Source organism: Anolis carolinensis, chromosome 1 (genome assembly GCF_035594765.1).
Source record: "Anolis carolinensis isolate JA03-04 chromosome 1, rAnoCar3.1.pri, whole genome shotgun sequence".
Taxonomy (NCBI): Eukaryota; Metazoa; Chordata; class Lepidosauria; order Squamata; family Dactyloidae; genus Anolis; species Anolis carolinensis.
This window is the reverse complement of record NC_085841.1, coordinates 331,576,491-331,595,081: the sequence shown is the minus strand read 5'-3', so window position 1 is coordinate 331,595,081 and position 18,591 is coordinate 331,576,491. Positions and strand designations below refer to the sequence as shown.

Here is an 18,591-nt window from a genome sequence, read left to right as displayed (position 1 = left end):
AGCAAAACATATGCATGAATCCCAAAATATTCCATGAAATGAGGAGCCAAAACATGACCATGAATCCAAAGGTATATTCATAGAACCAACATCAAAACATGGCATGAATCTTGAGCTAAGGCCTGCACTGGGAATGAGATAGGAGTACTTCACATGGATAGTGATGTTGCTTGATCTAAAATCCCAACAGAGGTCTCTCTGCTTTAAGGACGGCAAAACATGAACACATTCCTTTGACCTTGAGGGGCCCACTTCTGCCTCTCTCTCTCTCTCTCTCTCTCTTGGATTCTTTCTGATTTCCTGCACTTGAATCTCTCCCCCCTCGGAAGCAGTCTTGTATCTGTATCCAAGCCAACTGCTCCCTTGGATGAGCTAATGTTATCAGGACTGCGTGTAGGTGAAAGATTACCTCCCTGACTGTTGGATTCCAAAACAGCTCTACTTTCACATGGAGTCCCAGTGACAGCATCTTGCTCTAAAAACCCCTCCTTTAGCCCCTCCTTGGCTGCATCTGGTTCCAGCACTCTCTCACGCTCTGAAACCCAAAGCCCCTCATCTTAATCAGGCTGAATCATAATAGGACCTTTACATCAGCCACCCAAGACTGTGGAACGACCTGCCAGCAGAGTTCTGACAGTTAAATCAGCTGTCGGAATTTAAAAACCATATAAAGACCTATCTCTTCCAGCAGGCCTACCCAGCCAGTCTTTAAGCATGAATTTTAAATGTATGTCTTGTGTTTAATCTCGGTTTTGTGTATTTTAATATGCATTTTATAGAAATATATTTTAATATGTAACTTTTATAGAAATACATTTTTATATGTGGATTTGTAGCATTTTTACAATGTTTATGTGTTTTAATTATTCTGTAACCTGCTTCGAGCCACGAGGAAAGGCAGGTAAGAAATATTATTATTATTATTATTATTATTATTATTATTACCAGCTTAAAGCACATATTTAAAACTCTGTTTTTATGTGGTACCATAAATCAGGTAGAAAAACAGACCACTATAGTTTCCAGATATGTAGAACACAGGCACTACCACCGAAAAGACTCTGTGATAGATCAGGTGATATAGGGACCAAAATAATATAAAAGCAACAAATCGTTACAATAATTTTTTAAAAAAACAGAATAGCTTATTTTACAATAAAAACAAAACAAATGAACAAAAAAATCTTCCCTTGTAAACAAAGTATACATGCATTTTTCTCATGAAAGGAGACAGTTTTTAAACAGGTTACTTTGGGAAAGATAACGTATAATTTTTCTGTCTCAATCCTACCTTCTCATCTTTAGCTATTTTAATGCTTTATCTGATTTTAGTTAACACCCACATCATTTGGCAATCTCAGATTTAACACCTCTTCTCAACCTTTTTATTCTGACTCCTTTTCTAATTTTGGTCTTTCCCTTGTGGTCTAGTTATTTAATACCTCTGCTCTTCATTCTGTGTCACTGACAGAGAGCACAGCAGCTGAAAACAAAGCCAACTCAAAACAGAAACGTTACTGCAATATATAAAGGATCATACACAGGGAACTCTTGCATCACGATAATTAGAATAGTAAATCAACCCACAAGGAACAAGCTCAATTAATGCAGAGCAATGAATCCTTACGTATTTTAGACACCAAGCTGTCTAATATAAGCCATTCGCCACAGAGTTCCTGGAAGATAGCTTAATGGCAACAGTGCTACAACCAGGATGCAAAACACAATATTCTTGATAACAGAGCTACACTAGTACAGGCAGCGGATAAAAGTGGACCATCAAAATAGTTGGCGGAAGCAATAATGAGCCAAGCATAGTGTAAAGTGGTGTCAAACATGTGGCCCTCCAGGTGTTTTGGACTTCAGTTCTTAGAATCCCTGGCAATTGGGCAAGCTGGCTAGGACTTCTGGAGTTGGAGGATCATAAGTTTGACACCTCTGGTTAGAGTGTCAGACTTGGACTTAGGAGAGCTATCTCATATGTTCACATGTAACTCTAAACATTTTAATTTTAAAAAATAAACCACAAAAAACTGGGTCAACTTATCAATAGGTCAATATGAGTATGAGTATTGTACCATAGCTTTTACCAAAAAAGGAACCACCCGCTTCTCTGAGAAGAATGGAAAAAGGCAAGAGCTTAAGCTATCCTGGGAGAACCAAAAGGAAGCAACGATTACCTCTGTTCTGTCTTTGGGTGATGGGTTGGAGCAATATGTTTACACTGAGCATTGTAATAAACCCTGAGTTGGGAAAGAATGGGATTTTGCTCTAGTCTACTGAAGGCAAAATAAACAGCCATTCTCTGTTTTGCTGACAGAAATGGGGAAAACAGAAAAGCTTGCCTCACCAGCTACTGCCATCATGTTAAAAAAGTATATAGCTATCTGACAGTGAGCACCAAAGTGGACTTCAATAAGAAAAGTGGGGACTGGTGAAAGAAGACATAATCTCTGGGTGCATCAATGGAAGAAGCCTTCGAGAGGTTTTTTTAGAAGGTGCAAAATATCTTTGCTTATTTATGCAAGGTTTACTTATGCATAGGTAATGCAGTAACCTATGAATGCGAGAACTGGTCCATAAGGAAGGCTAAGCGAAGGAAGATAGATGCTTTTGAATTGTGGTGTTGGAAATTCTGAGAGTGTCTTGGACCACAAGAAGATGAAACCAGTCCATACTCAAGGAAATAAAGCTCGACTGCCCACTGGAGGAAAGGATATTAGAGGCAAAGATGAAGTACTTTGGCCACATAATGAAAAGACCGGAAAGCTTGGAGAAGACAATGTTGCTGGGGAAAATGGAAGGAAAAAGGAAGAGGGGCTGACCAAGGACAAGATGGATGGATAGTATCCTTGAAGTGACTGACTTGACCTTGAAGGAGCTGAGGGTGGCGACAACCAACAGGGAGCTCTGGCATGGGATGGTCCATGAGGTCACGAAGAGTCGGAAGCAACTGAACGAATAAACAACAACATGCAAGGCTTACCTGACCTGGCTATTTCATTTTACATTTGCATATTGTGAGTTTTGAATAACAAGTCTGTTTAAGCATGTTGAATAACTTCTTTTTTCGTGGTGTAGAAACCTAACTCTATTCTTTCAGTTTTATTTCTGCCTGTAGTACAATATTTTCTGTGAATGAAGTTATGCCCAGAAATACATATATTTTGTTAATTGAGTAACTGCTTTGAGTTCAAAGCAGAAAAGGCACCATATGAGTAACAAATAAGTAGGATTAAAACTGAGGCTTTAAGTAGAAAGAGATAGCATCATTTCCAAGTAGTGAGAGAAAAATTACCATGTTAGGGGTCTTAACGTCAACCTTAAAAGTTTCAGCCGGGGTATTCAAAGCTTTACCCTCAACTCTTGCAAGCTCTGCTCATACACTGGACTCTAAAGAGCTCTTGAATACTCCTAAGTGCAAAAGCCACACACAATAAAAAGCTTTGTTAACTGTACTCTTCTGCAGGCAAGATAAGATACAGAGTATCTCAGTGACAACAAACTATTCAGAACTGAAGGCACACTGTGATAACTCAAAGAGCAATAAAGAAGAAAATGAAAAGGTTAGCTTGGCACAAATGATTCAGTTGCTTGTCTTTTCTCTTCCCCCTGTCAGAAGCAGTCCAACAAGCCTGTTTTCACATACAGTCATGGAGTTGAAAGTGGTCTCAATGACTATCCAGTTCAGTCCTTTGTCCATGCAGTGCAAATGACCCCAAAAGCAAAACACCACCCTGCCAAAAGTGGAAGACATTTTTGTGATCCTTGCTTTTGATTCCAACACAGCCATTTCCTAGACCAGCGGTTTCCAACCTTTTTTGGCCACGGCCCACTTGCTTAGGGCCCACTTTGACCGGGGACCATTTTGACCAGGGACCACTCTCTAACATTAGTACCAAAAGGGTTACAAATTAGTTTTTGATCAACTTTAGATTCGGTTTGGTTATTTGGGGTGCTTATTCAGAAAATTGCATTGGATAGACTACATCAGCTCTAGTTTCTGAAACAGAACATATGTCATCCAGTAGTCACTATCTGCTCGCCCACAGAAAACCATATTTAACAATCTAGAGCTGATGTGGTCTATCCAATGCAATGGTCAGCTCTGCGGAAAGGGGTGGAAATAAATTAATAAAATAAAATAAACAAATAAAGAGGAAGGAGGCCCAATTGAGAACCACTGTCCTAGACAACAATGGACAAGGGTGGACAAATACTTTCACACCTGCAGCTGGCTATTACAGTAGGCAAAGAAATACTACACGGAAGATGGAGTTGTGGTATCTATCAATCAAGCTCTCCAATGGTTAGAGATGATGGAAGCTGTAATGTAGGGGTTGAGCAAATTTAGCTGACAAGCTTGTTGCCCTACACAGTATGGACCCTGAAGTATCCTAAATCCCCAAACCTGATTATAGCATCCCCCAATAGATCAACAGCATGGCAAAAACACTGCACAGTTCCTCCATACCACAGAAAAATCAACCCAATATTGACTAATTTTGAAATGAGAAGTGGTGGGACATTACTTCCAGTTGCATTGGATTCCCTTGTTTAAATTGTAAACAATTTAAGTGTAAATTAGGCCTTCGTTTTTCCACAGAAATCCAGATCTGTTGCAACCACAGTTGCCCACCTCTAATGCACTCTGACTCATCTGGACTCTGTTGGGGAAGAGATCTCTAACCTCAACAGAACTGGGAAACAAAAGGGGATTTCACCTGGGTTTGGCACGTACAAAGAAATGCTGTCTTCCCATGACATGGGATGCAGCTTGTGCATATGACAAACCATTGCTCGTACAAGTGCACACACACAAACATGGGTTTCTTGGAATCTCTAGGTCTTCCAGTTCAACTCTAGGGTATGCTGGGACCTGAAGTCATTGTTTTTAATGCTGTTGTGAACTGTGGTTTCCAGTAACCACAAACCTTCCAGGAATACACTCTCCCAAGATATGGATGTCTTACTATACATTCCGTTCAAATTCACTTTCAAGTTCACCTGAGCAGTTACCAGAAAAGAGATTTACTCCCAAAGGAAACAGCTGTGATTAGGCAAGCATGAGCTCACCACTATAGAACAATAATTACTGAGTTTTGTACTTGTTTATTTTTAATTTTATTTATATCCCACTCCCCCCAAATGTAACCAGCAGCATCTTACAACAGAAGACACAATAAAACAGCTAATACCACATGTAACACAAAAGTAAAAAAAGCATTAAATAATCCATCCCATTTAAAATATGACTTTAAGATGTTACTTGAAAAAACAATTTAAATGCATAAAACAAATATTAAGAACAGTACCTTTCCTGCATGCTCCTCTTCACCAATGAGTTAACACCTTCCTATTTAAACAAGGTCTTTGCCTGCTTGTTTGTGAAAATAAACTATGATCTTGGCAATATGTCTAGCTTGAGCACAAAAAACCCTGAAGAATTGGCCCTGACAGTCCCTGCACTGGTAGACAATTCCCAAGGTGGTATCTCATGCCTGAATTGCTTGCCTTCATATCTGAGAATACTATTCTTTCCAGCTTCTCATTCTCCCTTGGTGAATATTTACTTTAGCTTGTAAATTATACTAATGAATGACACAATACAAAATAAATGCACACAATGTATCTGAAGAAAAAATAACAACCAAATCTGTCAGGAAAATCCCAAAAGCACTAGACTGGGCTATTCTAGTAGATGCTACAATACTTAAGAAGTCTACCCTTTGTGTTTGGTGTGCTTGTTCCTTGTGGCTTCTGAACCAGTATGACTCTGGAGAGGTAGGCAGCATGCAAACCCCCAGATTATTCCCCAATTTGGGTGATGGAGGAGAAATGACTGAAGAGGGTCAATTTCTGCTCCTGCGAGCCTTGAGATCACTACCCTAAAACACATTTGGATGCCACTTCTACTTATGGTTTTGGCTAGTTATTTGGTGTTGGAGCTCATGCGTAGGAGGAAAGCTTGAGCCCCACCATTACAGTTAAACCTAATTAATATCTTGTTACTTATGTTAGTTTTACATTTCTCAAATATAAGCATAATTTAAATTAGGTTGGTTCTTGTTTGTTAGCTATTATGGTACTTGGCTGAAATTACGTAGGAGCATAAACTTAACTAAGAGGTGCTTAATCTAGAAAAAATAGGGAGTCCATGGGCAGTCTTCAGGATTTTAACACAGCAAGTTAATCGCAAAGCTGCAATAAATCTTGCCAAGTGGAAGGTTGAGAGTTTGAAGCCCGGGTCAGAGTGAGCTCCTGAGTTTAGCCTAGCTTCTTCCTACCTAAGCAGTTCGAAAACAAATGTGAGTAGATAAATAGGAACCACATTAAAGCCGGGAGGTATTTAGGCTCGGTGTTTCGATAAAAAAAGTAGGAAGTTTACGAACAAAGAAAGCTCTTCAGCAGGGAGACGCAGCAACAGCACCTCCCGGTGGCTGGAACTGAACACAGCTTCCAAAGATGCTGAAAGATGGGATAGCCTATATATATATCTCTATCTGTTGTCTTGTCTTATTGTTATAATCGGCACTGAAAGTTTGCTATATATGTGTTCTGTGATCTGCCCTGAGTCCCCTTTGGGGTGAAAAGGGCGGAATATAAATATTGTAAATAAATAAAAATAAAATAAGTCTAGGAACTAGGTAAAACATTATTTCTTCTATTTTTTTCTGTTATTTTGAATGTTTTTCTGCTGCATTTAGACTGTAGTCTTTTCCAAGAGCTCAATGTGCTATTATATGGCACCTTTCCCCTGGTATGGGACTCAGTGTGGCTTTCTTACAACAAATCTTTGTAAAAGAAATTGCAGTAAAATAAATGGTATCCAAAATATTATTTGTAGAAATTGTATACCAATATATTTCTATACACTTTTCTGGGGAGAGGAAATTCAAAAGTTTTTCAAAGGGCTCCATAACTTTAAAAAAAAATCAGAACTACAAACCTAATCGGATGTCCCTTGGATCTGGAACAACAACGACAACAACAACAACAAAACTGAGATGATTGTAGAATAAAGCAGCCTTTGCGTGTGTTGACTTTTCCCTCTGGCAACTGAATTCCTAATGATTACTTTTAAAATCCAGCACATCAGCTCTAAAAATTTAACTACATACAGTTGGATCCTTTGAGAATTCTTCATCATTTATTAAATCTATGGTGCTGCTAAGCTCTCTTGTTTTAATGCTGTGTCATTCCCAAGTAAAATGTAATTATTGAAATGCATTTCAGGTAAGTTCACAGATCGGTATGCTCTCATAGCTGCGATATCATTCCAGTGCAACTACAATAAGCCACACAAAATTACACCAGCACCCATGCCATAAGGGGGAAAAGGTCTAGCAATATCAGACCTAGAAGTTTACATTACTGATAATGCCTATGGCATGATGGGAAAAGACATCCTCAATTAGTGATAGGTCAGGCAAATTGAGAATTACTCCAAGTGCTATGGGACATCTTTGGGGCTCTGTGCAAAGTGCTGATGTCAGCCCTGATGGAGCTATGGGCTCTTTGCCAGTCTTGGGAATTTGCATGAGAAAATACAGTAAGACCCATCTTATCCATGGGGGATACATTCCTGTTCAGAGCATGGATGTGACTGACACCATTATATTACTTGATTTATATTCCCAACATACCATACAGTTTCATCGGAGCACCTAAAGCAGTGGTTCCCAACCTTTGAGCCTTCAGGTGTTTTGGACTTCAACTCCCAGAAATCACAGCCAGCTGACCAGCTGTTAGGAAGTGTGGGAGCTGAAGTCCAAAACACCTGGAGGCCCATCCGACTTACAAATGACTCATAGTTAAGCATGGAGATGAGACAACAGGAAGTGAGAGAAATCTACCCCTTGGAAGGGAAACTCACTCCTGAAACAGTTATCATAAGGAAAAGGTGTCTCCACTGAAGCTTTCTCATCAATCCTTGTTTCCACAAACCAATTTTTTCAAAATCCAATTGTCATAAGGACAGAAAGTGAGGTGAAATCTTCGGAACAGGGGCACAGACAGCAAAACAACACCACGGGGGTATTAACCCTTCTATATGCTATCCAAAGATAGATAGATAGATAGATAGATAGATAGATAGATAGATAGATAGATAGATAGACAGTCAGACAGACACACACTAGCTTGGGGACCCGGCGGTGCCAGGGTTATTAGAACAAAGTATTGTTTGTTTCTGCATTTGATCTAGCTATAGCATAATCCCTGGATGTATTATGGACTAGGAAAACAGTTTCTTTTGTTAAGATTTCCTCCTTTATACATTTGACAGATAACATCCATTCTAATAAAAGAAAGGGCACATCAGAGTTTAAAAGGCCAACATCACCACCTGAATTCAAAGGGGGAATAAGGAGGCTTAGAGTTACAATACCTGGTTACCATAATATGCAGGGCCGAAAAATTAAAACGGAATCAGAAAGGGGAATTTGTATAATTATATGATACTACCATTATACAATCTCTTATCTAACCTATTCCCATGGGCTAAGCAGTTTTCTTCAACCTGGCACCTTCCAGAAATGTTAAGAGCACAATTTCACATTCATGCTACTTGAAGGCGGGTCTTGTAGTTTAATAAATCTGGAGGTGACAGGTTGAGAAAGGTTAGTGCAATTCCAGATTCCTGACTGAAAAGTGTTTAACAAGGAGTTTCACTCACTTATAAACTTCCACACAAGCATCCATGTATATATTAACACCCTCTGGCTAAGAAGGGAGTTTATCAGCAAAAACAATAGGTCTGGTTTAAGATAATCTCAGAAGGAGCTTTAATGGTGCCCAAATATATCCCAGGAAGAGGTCCTCTTATATTGTGTTCACAAAAGAACTCCTATTTTATCAATTCCTCCCTATGTTCCCAAATTACTCAGAAAACCAACCAAGCAGGACTGGAAGAGATAAGAACTTTTGGGCAAGTCATAGAACTGAATGCTTCAGGGCGCCTACATGTGCCTTTGTGGACGCTTGCAAGGACACAGATTGGAAGACACGTTTCTAAAGCAGCCCCCTACATACAGCTCTTGCTTTTGTTTCTCCGTTTCCATTTATGTTCTGAAAAGTATAAATGTATTCATCGTGGAACTAAGTGGCATTCTGCAGGCTATACATTTCTCTTAGAATAATTAGGAGTCAATTAGTCCTAATTGTTTATGTGGGATGCAAAGGAGCTGAGCAGTTCTACTTAGCCTCCATAAAATAGTAATGAACAGCAACAAAAATTCCTGTGTCTAAGTGCAATGGCCCACATTCATTTCATCACACCAGGCTCAAATTCAACCTGGGGAGAGCGTGGATGAGCTCCCTCTGTCAGCTCCAGCTCCTCATGCGGGGACATGAGAGAAGCCTCCCACAAGGATGGTAAAAACATCAAAACATCCAAGTGTCCCCTGGGCTGACGGCCAATTCTCTCACACCAGAAGCGACTTGCAGTTTCTCAAGTCGCTCCTGACAGGAAAAAAAACAAACACATCACAGCCTTGTTGCTGGGGGTTCATCTGGTTGTTGTCATACTGGATGGACAACTGTAAAATTCCCTGGTCTACTGAAATAAAAAAAAATATATACAGTTTCTCCACACAACACTTTTCAGCCATTTTAGAAATGTTGCAATAACAAGAGGTCCTAAGCATCCATTAGCAATTCTTCCCCAGAAAGGCAGACTAATGTTGCTTCAATCCAGCCTTTCCCCCCTCTCCCTTGACCAATACATGACATGAGGGGGATTGAGAGAAAAAAAACCATAAACCCTATCTCTTTCAACCGCCTGTTTCCCAGGTTCTCAGAGGCATCCAGCTCATCCTTGTTGGAAGTCAAATTAGCTGAATTTCATTCAAAGTGAAATCAGAGGAACTAAAAGCTAAAATCTGACTAGTCTGTTCCATCAGTTTCAATGGGACCTAGACTCAGCTAACAATCTGGATTTAGCAAATCCTTAATGCTGGACTGCATGAAAATCTTATTTGTCTAAATGTGGAAAGTTTTATAAAGGTTCAATATACCATATCTAGAATTCTGAAACACTCCAAAATCGAAAATTATCCACATGGATAGCTGAGATAGGAACATCTTTGCTTTCTGATGATTCAGTGTATACTAACTTTTGTTTCATGCACAAATATTTTAAAAATATTGTGTATAAAACTACCTTTGGGGTATGTGCATAAGGTATATATGAAACATAACTGTATTTCATGTTTAGACTTGGGACCTATTTCTATGTTATCTCATTATGTCTATGCAAATATTCGAAGATCTGAGATATTGAACACTTCTGGTCCCAAACATTTTGGATAAGGAGTACTAAACCTGTATTTTTATTTGAACATCTGAACTGCAGTGCCTGGGAGAGACTCTAGATTTTGAGGCGACTTTCAGAAAGCTACTGCCCCATTAGAAACCTCTTATGGGAGTAGGCCCATCTGTGACTTATAGGGTGGAGGTTTTATTCTCCATTTGAGAATCAAGGTGGTTTACAACAAAACACAAATGTAAAAGATTGACACTGGGTCTTTTGTTGGCAAAGAAGGTCTCTATCGCTAAACTATGACCTTTTAACAATCATGGAGTGAGAATGCTTATGGATATGGAGGCCAACTGTTTATATAACTACATTTTACAGCAAGATAATATTTTTTTAAAATTCCAAAATGCAAACTTTACTTTTGCCATTTTATATGCAAGATACCATTTTGCTATGCCATTGTAAATAATGGGACTTGAACATCCATTGGTATCCATTGGGTGCTCTGTATAGCAGATACCAAAGGCCTACTATACATAAGAAGTTGCATATGTATAAACAGGCACTTTGAGGCCCAAATATTGGAGAAAAGTGAGGCATACGTAAAGTTAAAGGATGATCATAATGATACCATCTAAACAACACCAAAAATAAAAGAAATAAATTATGAAATATTGGGATCCTTACATAAAACTTCAGCACCTGTATGAAAAGAGAATAGCTGTTAGATTCTTAAATATAATTCAAAACATTGATGTCCACAAAACTCTAGCCAGCCACACTTATAGACTGTGAAACCAAGTTGGTTATGAATATGGGCACGGATGTGGATATAAATCCCTATACATACAGACATTGTCTCAGTGCTGGTAAAATAATTTTTAGCTTTCCGAATTTGAAGCATGGATCCCTATGGCCATCTTACAGGATTCATGGTGATGCAGTCCAAAAATAGCAACAATTCTAAACTGTAAGAAATATAACAATGTGCATGTGCACACATGCACACACATATTTTCATAGTTTCAGAAACATGGCAATGTACTACCATCTCCTTCAAACTAATCTACAATATATATATATATATATATATATATATATATATATATATATATATATATATATATATATATATTTGTTTTTATTAACCATTGACAAGTCAACTTCGATATCTGGTGACTCCATGAATGAGAAACCTCCAAGTCAGCCAAGTCTCATAAATTACTTCAAAAGCAGTAGGTAAAATATGAACAGTTACATAATACTTTTTAATACATATAATTTGGGTGTTCCCATTTAAAACAGCTTTCCCCTTCCAAATGTATTTGACCAAAGTGCTCACAATCCCAAGCCAATACACAAATTCTGAACTGCAGACCTACTCCTCTCTTTGCAACATTGTGATACTCTTTTGGCATACAATATTACTAACCCTTTCCATTGGGCAACCACTTTGTTTATTCATTCAGTAGGTCACAGTCTGGAAGTATGTCATACTGAAGTGAGAAATCCTTCAAGGTCAGGGATTAATACCAACTAATTGATGATTGCCCTATAAAATGAGAATGAGAACCTTAGCTTCTCCAGATGTTGAGATCAACAACTCCCACAATCATGGGCAACAGTTGCGGATTGTGGAAACTGCTGTCCAGATCATCTCAAGGGCTAACGTTTTCATACACCCTGTACTGAGGTCAGCAGTGTAGAACAGAAGCGACTAAACTGAGCACAATGCAATGCGATACAGCTGATATAATTTTAACATTTTCCATGCATCTGCCGGCTCTGAAATTTGCAAGATATGCCATATTGCAGAAGGAAAAGAGAGCATACACTCACTATATTTCCAAGCTGATACCACGTCTGAATCAAGTTTTGTTACCACTGTTGCAAAGGGAAGAATGATCCTTATTCACTCAGAAATGGGTTTTAGATAGCCGGCTTGGTGGAGAGGCCAAACCATAAATAAAATAGGGACAATTGCATATGGAGAGGTTTGCCCTTATGTCCCATCCTCCCAAACCAGCTGTTTGGTGAAGGTGGTGGAGAAGTCTAATGTGATCTCATGTACTGGGGCATGTTTTCCCATTCACGTGTGCTGAGACGATGTATGAGAGAGTCTCTTTATAAAGAGTGTGTGAGAATATCAGAGTGAGGCCAGCCCTGGCCATGCCTGATTGTAGCTCGGTAACTACACACGATAGACCTTATCCCCACGGGTATATCTTGGAGCCAAAAACTGTCCATCTTAAAACCCTGCCCCAATCCTCACCACCGGACTCCTTGGCACCATCAGAATGGAGGGCAGTTGTATCTCATGCAAATGGTTGCAGGGTCAATTCCAGGTGTCTCTGGGTAGGGCTAAGAGGTCCTCTCATCTGAAATTCTAGCAATATGCTGCCAATCAACACAACACATGTTTGATAGACCTGTTGTAGTATAACTTCCTATATTTCCCAGGGCAGAATGCATGAGTTGTTCAATAACAAAGGGGTCTTTCAATTCTCTAGTCAAAGATGAAAAAAGTAGATGGCCTTCAAAACAGACAAAATGCTTATTCTTAGCATCAAGGCTTCCACACTGCTGAAGCAAAAGCTCCAAGCATTACACTGCTGAAAACAGAATCCAATTTAAATCTAAACACTCCTGTGCACTCAAAATTGAAGATAATGAACCTCTCTGGATGGTGTTTCTATTCTAGACTCTTTCTTGTGAGTAAATATGAAATGGCAGAATCTGGAATGAATTCTCTGGGGATGCTGGAAACTGCTGAAGAATGATGTGTTCTAAATTCATAATCCTTCCTCTGCAAGTTTACCCCTGCCCACCTTGAAACACAGGAATTGCCACATACCTGATAAGAACAGCTGGACAATCCAAAACACAAATAGTGAAGCTACTGGGAGTAATGGAATGGAGTAGGGAGAGCAGAAAAATTCTGAGATCCTGGTTAGCCAAAGGCTTTGCAATTCTCCCTCTGTGTCAGGCAGGTCCTGACAAAGTTCCCAGAATCAGCCTTGGAGCCTCTTCTCACTGTACAGCAGTAGCAACAGCAGCTGTGCCCTGAGGCCTCTAGAGACACAAGAGAGAAAATGCTGTCAGTACATCTGAGGCCGCTATGGTGCATACGCAGCTGATGATGCATGAAGAATTGGCCTCTTTCCCTCCTCCGTGGCTTTTTGGATGCAGCAAGCAACTCCTGCGTTGTCTGGAAGAAGGGAATAAGATAGGCTGGCAATCTGGAAAGCTCTTCTTCCATCTCTAACTGCAATGTGTAACTTGCTCCCAAGGAAGCAGAAATCCCAGAGAAGAAACCTCTGGTGGATGCATGATAGGCATTCTCAGCTCCTTCGGCTGTGTGTCCCCCACTTTCCCCTGCCAGAAAACACTAGCAGATTTCTCCAGGTTGTGCCTTTTATGCATCTCGCACTCAGCTGGAACATAATTCCCAGCCTTGAGCATCAGCCAGAGAGTGCGTGGGAGGAAATCTTTAAACATACACACACATTTTACCCACCTCATCCTCTTGTCACTGCAGTAATTCATCAATTCTATCCAATTCAGTACTCACTGTCATTTTTTCCCCCTGTAGCAGGAAGTGTGTTGGCTAAAGTTACAATTTTCAAGCAAAAAGGAAGGAAGGGCAGAGGGGCTGGGATACTGTTTGCTCTCAACTAGGGAAAATTAAGTGTTGCAACTAAAGATTCATCAGTGCATGGAAACCCCAGAAGGGAGTCATTCTGCTGTGCAGCATTTGGCCTGTTCAGAAAAAGAATGCAAATTATGGTGATCTTTTGAGATAGCAACCTGGGCACAACTCCTATAGTGAAAATGAGCTGACTTTGTATTAGAGATGAGAAGGAATAGGGAGAGCTGTAAACCACTGGAGTCAGACACTCTTAAACATTCCCTTTTACCTTTCCCCAGAAGCACTCAAGGGACCATTGTTCATCCAGCTGAGATCCAGATGCTATTTCACAGCTGTCTCCCTGTAGCTATCCCTCATGACTATGCAGGTAAGGACTTTGCAACCTCATACCTTTGTTGTGTAACACCGGCCCATTCATAGGTCACTGCCTTTCTCTAGGGAACCATTCACTAAAGGTAAAAACACCACTACTGCTCACAACATCACCTGTCCCAACATGAACAAGATGTTCTAAAACAACAATAAGAAATATTTATCTTTAAGACCAAACTCCTTTTCTTACTTGTTGTTTCCTATCAATCTTGGTATAGAAATGCAACCCTGCAAGTCCCAGATTAGAAACCCCTTCGTATTTTATTTTGTCAGTTTTGCTGTATTCCCAGACAATGAAATTGTTCAAGGTTTTCCCTACCTTGGTTCAATCATTAATCAGTGGAGTCTACAGTCAAGAAATAAAAAGATGACTGGGAAGAGCATCTAGACAAGATTCGCAAGTGTAAACACATATCATTGAATATTACAGTTAGGATGGTTCATGATAATATTTCTCATTTCTCTGCATGGTTGTGAAAGTTAGACAGTGAAGAAAATGGATAGGAAGAAAACCAACCAATCTGAAGTGTAGTACTGGAGAAGAGTTCTACTCAAACGTCAAACAAATAGGTCCTGGAGCAAATAAAGTCTTAACAACCCCAGGAAGCTAAGTTGACTGAACTGACACTATTTTGGACATATCGTGAGAATAAATAGTTCTGCTTTCTAGAAAAGACAATAATGTTTGGGAATGTGGAAGGTACTAAGAAAAGAGGACGACTGCATTCCAGATGGAAAGACTCAATAAGGAAAGCAAGGGCTTTGAATTTGCAAGACCTGCGTAGGGCTATTGGGGATAGGGTTTGGAGGTCTCACGTTCATAGGAACACCGTAAGTCAAAGTCGACCTAAAGCCTGCTACCAATAACATTCGCTGTGTTTACACCACTATTTTCTCTATTGGGAAAGACAGAAGTTCAAAGGGGAATTGTTTATCTTGAAATAGGCAGAAAGAACCCATCAGGGAGCCATGGCAATCTCAGCTCTCAGACCCAAGTATAAGCATTTGGAAAGGTACATTTCCATTTCGTGCTTGTGTGTGTTCCCGAGAAAGATTTATGCTGTAAACATAGCAAACCTATTGCCATCATATGGTATGAATCAATCTCAACAAGAAAGAACAGCATGTGCACCCAAAGAAGCAAGTAATCACAATAAGAAATATGGAATGAGCTTGCCATTCTTAAGTCCCAAATAGATGACAAACAGGGGAATTGCATTTTAACTGAAATAACTGTGTAGCTTATTGATTATTTATTTCATCTATATCTTGCCCTTCCTCCAAGGAGCTCAAAGGACTGTATAGCACAATCCCTATATTAGTAGAGATACATTCCTAGACATACCTTAACAGAAGTAAACTTTATATAATAGCATACCCTCTCTGTTTTTTTTTTCTTGTCAGGAGTGATTCGAGAAACTGCAAGTTGCTTCTAGTGTGAGAGAATTGGCTATCTGCAAGGGGGACGCACAGATGTTATGATGATTTACCATCCTTGTGGCAGGCTTCTTTCATATCGATGCATGGGGAGCTGGAACGGACAGAAGGACTCATCTGCACTCTCCCCAGGTTGGATTTGAACCGGCAACCTTCAGGTCAGCAACCCAACCTTCAAGTCAGCAGTCTGTCGGGACATGGGTTTAACCCATTGTGCCACCGGGGGCTCCTTACCCTATCTGTGATAATAGGTTATTCTAGCCAGGAATTTCCTAGGTTTATGACAATTTCCAGGAGAAGCATGCCATAGAATCCCCTAGAGAAGGGGTTCTTAAAACTTTTCCACTCAGAAACCTATTTAGTCTGAATTTTTTTCATGACCCTAGATATATAGAAATATAAAATAGGTATAAGAATCAACCAATTACTGATAACAAACCAGCATTTACAAGGCTTGCTAAACAGGCTGATTTTTCTTTTAATGAAATACAGCTGAAGCATGGTCTGCAGAGTCCACTCTAAATGCTGCACAACAGATTCATTTAAATGTCTAAAACAAGCAACATTCAGAAAACTTTTTTTTCAGGATCCCAACATTGAGCTAATGGGACCCCATTTGGGGCCGAGACCCACAGTTTAAGAAGTAGTGACCTAGAAGACTTAGAAAATTCCTGAAGAGGACATATTTTGTTAGATGTAGGTAAATGAAACCATAGGTACCAATCACAGGAGTTGTACTGAACATGTTTTCCCCATACAACAACATTTTAACTTCATAGCTGTAAAATAAGTGAGGATGAGGGTAACCAGCTCAAGTGAACTCCATGGCTGAGTAGAGATTTGAATCCGAGTCTTCTCCCATTTACTATACTAGAAGTGCAAGTATTTCAACTTGACAGAACCTTTCATTGAGATGGCTGAACAAAGAATCAGGAAACTGGTTTTAGTACCATTCTACAGAGCTCCTGTTTTGCACATAAAAAGTCAAGGAGTTATTTTCTGGCATTGCCAGCAAAGGCTTAAAAGCTCCCCTAACTGAAACTCTGGACAGCTGGTGCCAGCTTGCACAGTCAGTACTGAACAAGGTGGACCAATAGTCAAAGCAATGCTTAAAATGTTCCCACATTTTACACATTTGGGTATCATTTGATCTCTATTACCTTTCATTATGCGAACTCAGAAGTCACAAAAGCTACTTTTTTGGATAATGAAAACTGCTGGTGAGAGATAATTTGCAACAATATCTGGATGCTCTCAAATTACATACTTCTACTGATGGAGAATGTACAGGGCTGGGCTTTAGCATAGCTGGTAAATCACCAGCAGTAAAAAGATCTACCAACCAAAAGGTGCCCAGTTTGAAGCCCAGTCAAAGTGAGCACCTGAATGTCAAGCTCAGCTCACTGTTTACCTAAGCAGTTCAAAATCAGCTTTGAGCTGTAAGTAAAGAAATTAGGTACTGCTAATTAAGCCGGGGGAGGGGGGGAGGGGAGGTATTTTACAACACCATAAAAGAAAAAGACCAGAAATGCCAGTGACCAAAAGGAAGGAGGAAATCCTGATGGCTCTTTGTCATATCCAAGCACAACTTATAAGACACCAAAGTTGGACTTCGACACAACATACCTCATTTCTGTCGGTTCTGTCTGTCTATCCAAACGGCATTGAATGTTTGCCGTGTATGTGTACTGTGATCCGCCCTGAGTCCCCTTGGGGAGATAGGGCAGAATGTAAATTGATGTTAGCACCCTCTTGTTAGGTTGCCCATTCTGGCTGCGCATGAACTTGGGGAATGTGGTTCTTTGCTACCCTTGTTGATCTCTCCTACCTCCATAATTCATATGAACCCAAGAACAAGCAACTTAAGCAAGCACACCTCCCTCACCCTTCTGTTTACATACTTGTTTTGGCACTTAATTCGTGGCTTGTATTGAGCCAAGATCTTCACTACCTCTGAACCAGTGAACTCTGCTTTAATCTCAACTTTAGAAAATCAGGACAATGTATCTGTCTACCACACTTGTCCAATCTTTAGGGAGAAAAGCAGCTGACAAACTTTTCTTAAGGAACAAAATAGTCATTTAAAAACTCATTAAAACAACATAAATCCTAAAGAAATATAGCAGCACTAATCAAATAATCTGAATGTATAATATACCAATAATGAATAAAATTGAATGAATGGAATAAAATGCACCAGTTTTCAAAGACTACTTGAATGCAGATACTGATGAAATCAAGTATGCTTTAGTGAGACTTCCAGAAATGTCAGCTCCAAGCCAATTCATCTCATAAAATGTTATTTGGTTTAATTTTTTGCATGGTAAGGTTTATATACAGTTCAGCACTTTGAAGCCAAGCACAATTAACAGATTACTTTCCTGCAGAGCACTAGAACAAGGACAAACAGAGCAAAACGGAAAAGAATGCAGCAAAGTGTATGAGGCAAGCGTATTCTTTGCAATGGGATGTATAAGACAATGTTATGGCTAGGGCTCATGATGAAAAAGAGGGCAGGAGTTATTACATTTCCAATAATTGAGAAGAAACAAAGAGATAGCTGTGCTAGTCTGAATCGATGTGTGAAGGGATCTTGTAGCACCTTTGAGACTAACAGAGAAAGAAATTAGTAGCATAAGTTTTGTAAAATTGAGTCTACCCCAGTAGATACATGGAGCGAAGTTCCTGCATCAGATGAAATAGACTTCAGTCTATGAAAGCTTATGCTATCAATGTTTCTCTTATTCTGAAAGGTGCTACAAAATCGTTTATGGAGAAACATCCTCACATGTTGCTTCTTAGCCCCAAGGTTGATCTCCAGTGGCCACACTTCCTATAGCTGACATAGAACACTTGTTGTCTGTCCTTTTTGTGT

General features: G+C 39.6%; 1 protein-coding gene across 8 annotated transcripts in view; it reads right to left on the bottom strand.

Annotated features, from left to right (window-relative positions):
- Nucleotides 1-18,591, bottom strand: part of tmem63c (transmembrane protein 63C) — a 101,404-nt gene that overhangs the window by 58,994 nt on the left and 23,819 nt on the right. For 5 of the 8 annotated variants that reach the window (XM_008120355.3, XM_008120479.3, XM_008120406.3 and 2 more), the window contains one exon: nucleotides 13,113-13,330. The exons of 2 other annotated variants lie outside the window; for them this stretch is intronic. The gene's annotated coding sequence lies outside the window, so the exon portion shown is untranslated. Of the gene's footprint in view, nucleotides 1-13,112; nucleotides 13,331-14,175; nucleotides 14,320-18,591 lie in introns of those variants that run through there. One more of the 8 variants, XM_062968346.1, reaches the window with a different exon arrangement.